At 52.4% G+C, this 7,500-nt stretch overlaps 1 non-coding gene and 1 pseudogene across 1 annotated transcript; both read right to left on the reverse strand.

Annotated features, from left to right (window-relative positions):
• Positions 1-143: 143 nt before the first annotated feature.
• LOC124563988 lies at positions 144-298 on the reverse strand. Its single transcript, XR_006970430.1, has one exon. It is a non-coding gene; the product is annotated as a 5.8S ribosomal RNA (ribosomal RNA).
• Positions 299-649: 351 nt separating this feature from the next.
• Positions 650-4,242, reverse strand: LOC124563989 (annotated as a pseudogene).
• Between the last annotated feature and the right edge of the window lie 3,258 nt (positions 4,243-7,500).

Consider the following 7,500-nt stretch of genomic DNA (forward strand, 5'->3'; position numbering starts at 1 on the left):
TACCGAGTAAGTACCGGTATGCGAACCGCCAGGCGACGGGCGCGCATCGCACGTTTAAGGAGGCGCGGCCGGCCCCACAGGCGGCCGCGACGCTCCCAGGTCTGCGAAGCGGGGCAAACGCCGCGCGCTTCAGTATACGTAGCCGACCCTCAGCCAGACGTGGCCCGGGAACGGAATCCATGGACCGCAATGTGCGTTCGAAACGTCGATGTTCATGTGTCCTGCAGTTCACATGTCGACGCGCAATTTGCTGCGTTCTTCATCGACCCACGAGCCGAGTGATCCACCGTCCTGGGTGATCTTTTCTTAGTTTACACTGTCTCTTTCAAGACAGTTGCATAGGCGGGACGTAGGCGTGTGGCGGCCCCTGTTCAAGCGTTCTGTGTCCAACGGCCTCACGGCCGATGGGCGTCGTACGGCTCCACACCGGAGCGGACAGGCAGTCGGGCGAAAGTCATTCAAAACCGGCGCCAGGCGCCAGGTGCCGCAGGCCAGCCGCTCCAGCGCTTCAGCGCTCGTACCACACAACATTGGCGTTAGTTTTGAGAAGCACGCGTGGTTCCGCACGCGGCGCACGGCTACTGCGAGCCGTACAGGTAGCGTGTTGCGCGACACGACACGCACATCGAAAGACATGCAGTCTAGTCGGTAATGATCCTTCCGCAGGTTCACCTACGGAAACCTTGTTACGACTTTTACTTCCTCTAAATGATCAAGTTTGGTCATCTTTCCGGTAGCATCGGCAACGACAGAGTCAATGCCGCGTACCAGTCCGAAGACCTCACTAAATCATTCAATCGGTAGTAGCGACGGGCGGTGTGTACAAAGGGCAGGGACGTAATCAACGCGAGCTTATGACTCGCGCTTACTGGGAATTCCTCGTTCATGGGGAACAATTGCAAGCCCCAATCCCTAGCACGAAGGAGGTTCAGCGGGTTACCCCGACCTTTCGGCCTAGGAAGACACGCTGATTCCTTCAGTGTAGCGCGCGTGCGGCCCAGAACATCTAAGGGCATCACAGACCTGTTATTGCTCAATCTCGTGCGGCTAGAAGCCGCCTGTCCCTCTAAGAAGAAAAGTAATCGCTGACAGCACGAAGGATGTCACGCGACTAGTTAGCAGGCTAGAGTCTCGTTCGTTATCGGAATTAACCAGACAAATCGCTCCACCAACTAAGAACGGCCATGCACCACCACCCACCGAATCAAGAAAGAGCTATCAATCTGTCAATCCTTCCGGTGTCCGGGCCTGGTGAGGTTTCCCGTGTTGAGTCAAATTAAGCCGCAGGCTCCACTCCTGGTGGTGCCCTTCCGTCAATTCCTTTAAGTTTCAGCTTTGCAACCATACTTCCCCCGGAACCCAAAAGCTTTGGTTTCCCGGAGGCTGCCCGCCGAGTCATCGGAGGAACTGCGGCGGATCGCTGGCTGGCATCGTTTATGGTTAGAACTAGGGCGGTATCTGATCGCCTTCGAACCTCTAACTTTCGTTCTTGATTAATGAAAACATACTTGGCAAATGCTTTCGCTTCTGTTCGTCTTGCGACGATCCAAGAATTTCACCTCTAACGTCGCAATACGAATGCCCCCGCCTGTCCCTATTAATCATTACCTCGGGTTCCGAAAACCAACAAAATAGAACCGAGGTCCTATTCCATTATTCCATGCACACAGTATTCAGGCGGGCTTGCCTGCTTTAAGCACTCTAATTTGTTCAAAGTAAACGTGCCGGCCCACCGAGACACTCACTCAAGAGCACCCTGGTAGGATTGCAACGGGGTCCGCCTCGGGACGCACGAGCACGCACGAGGCGCGTCGCACGCCTTCAGCTCGCCCCACCGGCAGGACGTCCCACGATACATGCCAGTTAAACACCGACGGGCGGTGAACCAACAGCGTGGGACACAAATCCAACTACGAGCTTTTTAACCGCAACAACTTTAATATACGCTATTGGAGCTGGAATTACCGCGGCTGCTGGCACCAGACTTGCCCTCCAATAGATACTCGTTAAAGGATTTAAAGTGTACTCATTCCGATTACGGGGCCTCGGATGAGTCCCGTATCGTTATTTTTCGTCACTACCTCCCCGTGCCGGGAGTGGGTAATTTGCGCGCCTGCTGCCTTCCTTGGATGTGGTAGCCGTTTCTCAGGCTCCCTCTCCGGAATCGAACCCTGATTCCCCGTTACCCGTTACAACCATGGTAGGCGCAGAACCTACCATCGACAGTTGATAAGGCAGACATTTGAAAGATGCGTCGCCGGTACGAGGACCGTGCGATCAGCCCAAAGTTATTCAGAGTCACCAAGGCAAACGGACCGGACGAGCCGACCGATTGGTTTTGATCTAATAAAAGCGTCCCTTCCATCTCTGGTCGGGACTCTGTTTTTTTTTTTTTTTTTTTTTTTTTTTTTTTTTTTTTTTTTTTTTTTTAAAAAAAAAAAAAAAAAAAAAAAAAAAAAATTCTTTATTCCATTAAATTATTTCTTACATATTAACCCACCACCTAATACATTAGTGGGTCTTAATTCTCTACATTACATTTTTATTGAATATTAGCAGCATTTATACTTCTATTCTAGTGTTAGTAAACTTACTTGCTACAGGACATAAGAGTTAGTTTCTTTGTTGGGTAAGATCTACTTTTACTCTTGCTAACTAATCTAGGGTCTACCTCCTGCAGCGTTACAGGCGTGCCAGATGTTTGTATAAACCTACTGTGTGGCCGTGCCCACTGAGCTAATCCCAGTGAGCATGCCCCTGGCACTGGGCTGGCCTTTTGAAGATCGCTGCAAGTTCTGTTAAGATTTTCTATCTACTATCTACTTAAGGTCTAACTATTGCTAAGTCATGATCGGTGCGCAACTGTCGAATCCGGGTGTTGGCGCTCCCTCCCCCTGTTCCGGAGCGTGGCGGATTCCTACCGTCACGGCGATTGGCCAGTCCACGCCCCGGCGGAATGGGATGGGTCGCCTTCAGTTATGTCATGTCCGGTTGTTCAAGTGTTTTCCCTTAAATATTCCCGCAGGACCTTTGCTGATACCTCGCTGGCAAGGCGGTTTACTATGTTGAATGTGGTGGGATCTCTGATTAATTGATACGTATTGTTGTGAGGCAACTGGCTTCTTAGGTCACTGGCTACATCATCGAATATGGGGCACTCATAGATCACGTGGTCCGGAGTACCCCATTCAGCTCCGCAGTCACACGAGGGGGTAGCCCTTTTCCCGAATCGGCATAGATATGCCGGATACGGTCCATGTCCTGTGAGGAAGTGCAACAGTCCCTTACTTGGCTGGAAATGCGATAGTTGGAAACGTTCTTTAATATTTGGGAGCAGCTGGTAAGTCCTTCGGCCTGTTGTGTCAGCATCCCAGAGTTCTTGCCATAACTCTTCTCCTCTCCTCTTAATGGCAAACTTGTCCCCCACCCGCACTCCCAAGATACTTTCAGTCTTATCTACATCTCCTCTTTTAACCCAGTACCAGGCTGCCTGTTCCCGGATTTTGATATCCAGGGGACACACCCCCATAAGTACTAGTAATGCCCCTCCCGGAGATGTTCTGTACGCTCCGATGGAGCGCAAAAGCATGTTGCGTTGCACCCTCCTCACAGACAAAGCGGGCACAACCCTCGTGAGCCTGTGTGCCCACACTCCGGAGCCGTAACCCATGATAGAGACAAGAATGGTATTGTGATATAATTTAATGAGTTCTGGTGGGAGATGAAATCTACTGTGTCCTATTGTGATTAAGTTGTTTAGAGCTTCGAGTGATTTTTGTGTTGCTGTTTCTATATGTTTGGCGAAATTCCACCTTTCATCGATTATAACCCCTAAATACCGGGCCTCACGACGCCGAATCACTGGTGAGCCCTCGATTCTTACTGTTGGATTTCTGGCCAGTTGGCCTTTCAGTAATAGGTATGTAGACTTGTTAGGCGCAATGGTCATTTTCGTGTTCTGGCACCACTGCGTGAGAATTGATAATGTCCTATGGATTTTGGGTTCGAGGTCCTCGCGACTTCGGCCGCCAACCAGCAGAAGGAGGTCGTCAGCTCGGGACTCTGTTTGCATGTATTAGCTCTAGAATTACCACAGTTATCCAAGTAACGTGGGTACGATCTAAGGAACCATAACTGATTTAATGAGCCATTCGCGGTTTCACCTTAATGCGGCTTGTACTGAGACATGCATGGCTTAATCTTTGAGACAAGCATATGACTACTGGCAGGATCAACCAGGGAGCTGCGTCAACTAGAGCTGAGCAGCCGGCCGCCCGGGAGTGTGTCCCGGGGGCCCGCGCGAACACGCAAGCGTCCGCTCAATTATTCTGCAAACAGGAGGAGGCTGAGCTCCCCTGCACAATACACCTCGAAACCCTCTCAGGTCCCGGCGGCGCGCAGCGCCGTCCTAAGTACTTGGTCGGGTTCGAGAGAGGCGCAATCGCCCGGAGTTTGGCGAGTAGACGCTTTAGGTGCGACCACCCGTGCTCCCAACTGAGCTTGCCGCTGCCGACAGAGGCCCGGGAGCGTGCTGTCGTGGCATTGCCGGCGGGAGACAACACGCGCCACCTACGGTGGCCGGCAGCTCCAACGCCAGCGCCACAGAAGGACAAAAGCCCCACTTGGGTGCCGAAGCGAACTCTCCCAGCACAGCGCACGCGCCAACACGTCCGCACAGCTGCGATACAATCCACCTGCGAGAACCGCAGAGGCGACCGAGCAGCAGACGGCGTCGCGGCGCCGAGCGCCGGGCGGCGGCGCATCCTCAGCGCACACAGTCCTCAATCGGACCAGCACACTGCAGATGTCCACCGCGCTTCGCACCGGGCCCGCGAGGACCTACTTTGGCCGCACGGCGCCGCGTGCAGGGTGCGCCGGCGCGCAGCTGCGCCGCCTGCCGCCTCCGTCGGCCGGCGCGCCTGCCACTGGCCGCCCCCACCAGCCGGCTGTAGCGCGTGCGCCCACGCACCGCGCGGCCAGCACGCCGGAAGGCCCCCCCTCACCGGCCGGGGACGGTCCCACCCAGCCACCGCCGCGTATCGCTTCACACCCACATGCCATTCACGTTCGTGGGCATGGTGGGTATCGCTGAAACAACCGGTTGGTAGCTCAACCGATCGTCGCCATCACTGATTCACCTCTAGCGAGAACAACCGCACCACAACGGTTTACCAGTTCTTCATTTGCGTAACGTCACCAGCAAACGTAGACGTCCATCGCCATTTGCAAATTCAACGATTGTTGCATGCCTGTGTCAGGTGTCACGACACACTATGTCTGCCCACATACACGCAACAACATGTGCACGCTTCGCGAACACGTGGAAGGTGGCCCCCGTACGTATGCGATGTCCATTGCGCGAACGACTGTCAACCGGCCTCTGTCGCATGTCGCAGATGTGGAACGCAGTGCACCATGCTATCACGGTGTGTGAGAAGAGACGACTACGTCTGACAACACGCGCCACTACATCAACAGACGGCTCATGCTGATCGCCATCCACGGCATACCATACTGCAATCCAGCTCTTATAGGGAGACGACACGTAGCTGAGTGCACAATATTTGGACCGTATGGTTCGCCGTTGTTGGCGCAGTCGTGGTACGGTCACACATGTACCACGATGTATCATTCAGTACATGAGGACCAATGTGCGGTACAGTGTGTGATTTGGACGTACAACATCAGCGGACAGTTGCCACAAGCCGTACCACAACGTAGGCTGTGCTTCGCCATGCGAATGCCAATGAACAACTGCGAAGGGCATTGAGCATGTACGTCCTGCCGCCATCCGCATTACAGTGTATAGCTGCAAGGTGTTTAACATGAAGCGATACTCTGGGGACCGGGCAGTGCGAGTAGCAAACTATATTGCGGGGGTTGCAGTTAGGCAACACTACACTAATTTAACGCGTCGTATGACAATTACAGAGCAGGTTAAGGCCCAACGTGTGTTGGGTTAAGGCCCAACGTGTGTTGGGTTAAGGCCCAACGTGTGTTGGGTTAAGGCCCAACGTGTGTTGGGTTAAGGCCCAACGTGTGTTGGGTTAAGGCCCAACGTGTGTTGGGTTAAGGCCCAACGTGTGTTGGGTTAAGGCCCAACGTGTGTTGGGTTAAGGCCCAACGTGTGTTGGGTTAAGGCCCAACGTGTGTTGGGTTAAGGCCCAACGTGTGTTGGGTTAAGGCCCAACGTGTGTTGGGTTAAGGCCCAACGTGTGTTGGGTTAAGGCCCAACGTGTGTTGGGTTAAGGCCCAACGTGTGTTGGGTTAAGGCCCAACGTGTGTTGGGTTAAGGCCCAACGTGTGTTGGGTTAAGGCCCAACGTGTGTTGGGTTAAGGCCCAACGTGTGTTGGGTTAAGGCCCAACGTGTGTTGGGTTAAGGCGCAACATAGGTTAGGTTAAGGCGCAACATAGGTTAGGTTAAGGCGCAACATAGGTTAGGTTAAGGCGCAACATAGGTTAGGTTAAGGCGCAACATAGGTTAGGTTAAGGCGCAACATAGGTTAGGTTACGGCGCAACATAGGTTAGGTTAAGGCGCAACATAGGTTAGGTTAAGGCGCAACATAGGTTAGGTTACGGCGCAACATAGGTTAGGTTAAGGCGCAACATAGGTTAGGTTAAGGCGCAACATAGGTTAGGTTAAGGCGCAACATAGGTTAGGTTAAGGCGCAACATAGGTTAGGTTAAGGCGCAACATAGGTTAGGTTAAGGCGCAACATAGGTTAGGTTAAGGCGCAACATAGGTTAGGTTAAGGCGCAACATAGGTTAGGTTAAGGCGCAACATAGGTTAGGTTACGGCGCAACATAGGTTAGGTTAAGGCGCAACATAGGTTAGGTTAAGGCGCAACATAGGTTAGGTTAAGGCGCAACATAGGTTAGGTTATGGCGCAACATAGGTTAGGTTACGGCGCAACATAGGTTAGGTTACGGCGCAACATAGGTTAGGTTAAGGCGCAACATAGGTTAGGTTAAGGCGCAACATAGGTTAGGTTAAGGCGCAACATAGGTTAGGTTAAGGCGCAACATAGGTTAGGTTAAGGCGCAACATAGGTTAGGTTAAGGCGCAACATAGGTTAGGTTAAGGCGCAACATGGGTTAGGTTAAGGCGCAACATGGGTTAGGTTAAGGCGCAACATGGGTTAGGTTAAGGCGCAACATGGGTTAGGTTAAGGCGCAACATGGGTTAGGTTAAGGCGCAACATGGGTTAGGTTAAGGCGCAACATGGGTTAGGTTAAGGCGCAACATGGGTTAGGTTAAGGCGCAACATGGGTTAGGTTAAGGCGCAACATGGGTTAGGTTAAGGCGCAACATGGGTTAGGTTAAGGTACAATATGGGTTAGGTTAAGGTACAATATGGGTTAGGTTAAGGTACAATATGGGTTAGGTTAAGGTACAATATGGGTTAGGTTAAGGTACAATATGGGTTAGGTTAAGGTACAATATGGGTTAGGTTAAGGTACAATATGGGTTAGGTTAAGGTACAATATGGGTTAGGT

This window comes from Schistocerca americana, unplaced genomic scaffold (genome assembly GCF_021461395.2).
Source record: "Schistocerca americana isolate TAMUIC-IGC-003095 unplaced genomic scaffold, iqSchAmer2.1 HiC_scaffold_1263, whole genome shotgun sequence".
Classification (NCBI taxonomy): domain Eukaryota; kingdom Metazoa; phylum Arthropoda; class Insecta; order Orthoptera; family Acrididae; genus Schistocerca; species Schistocerca americana.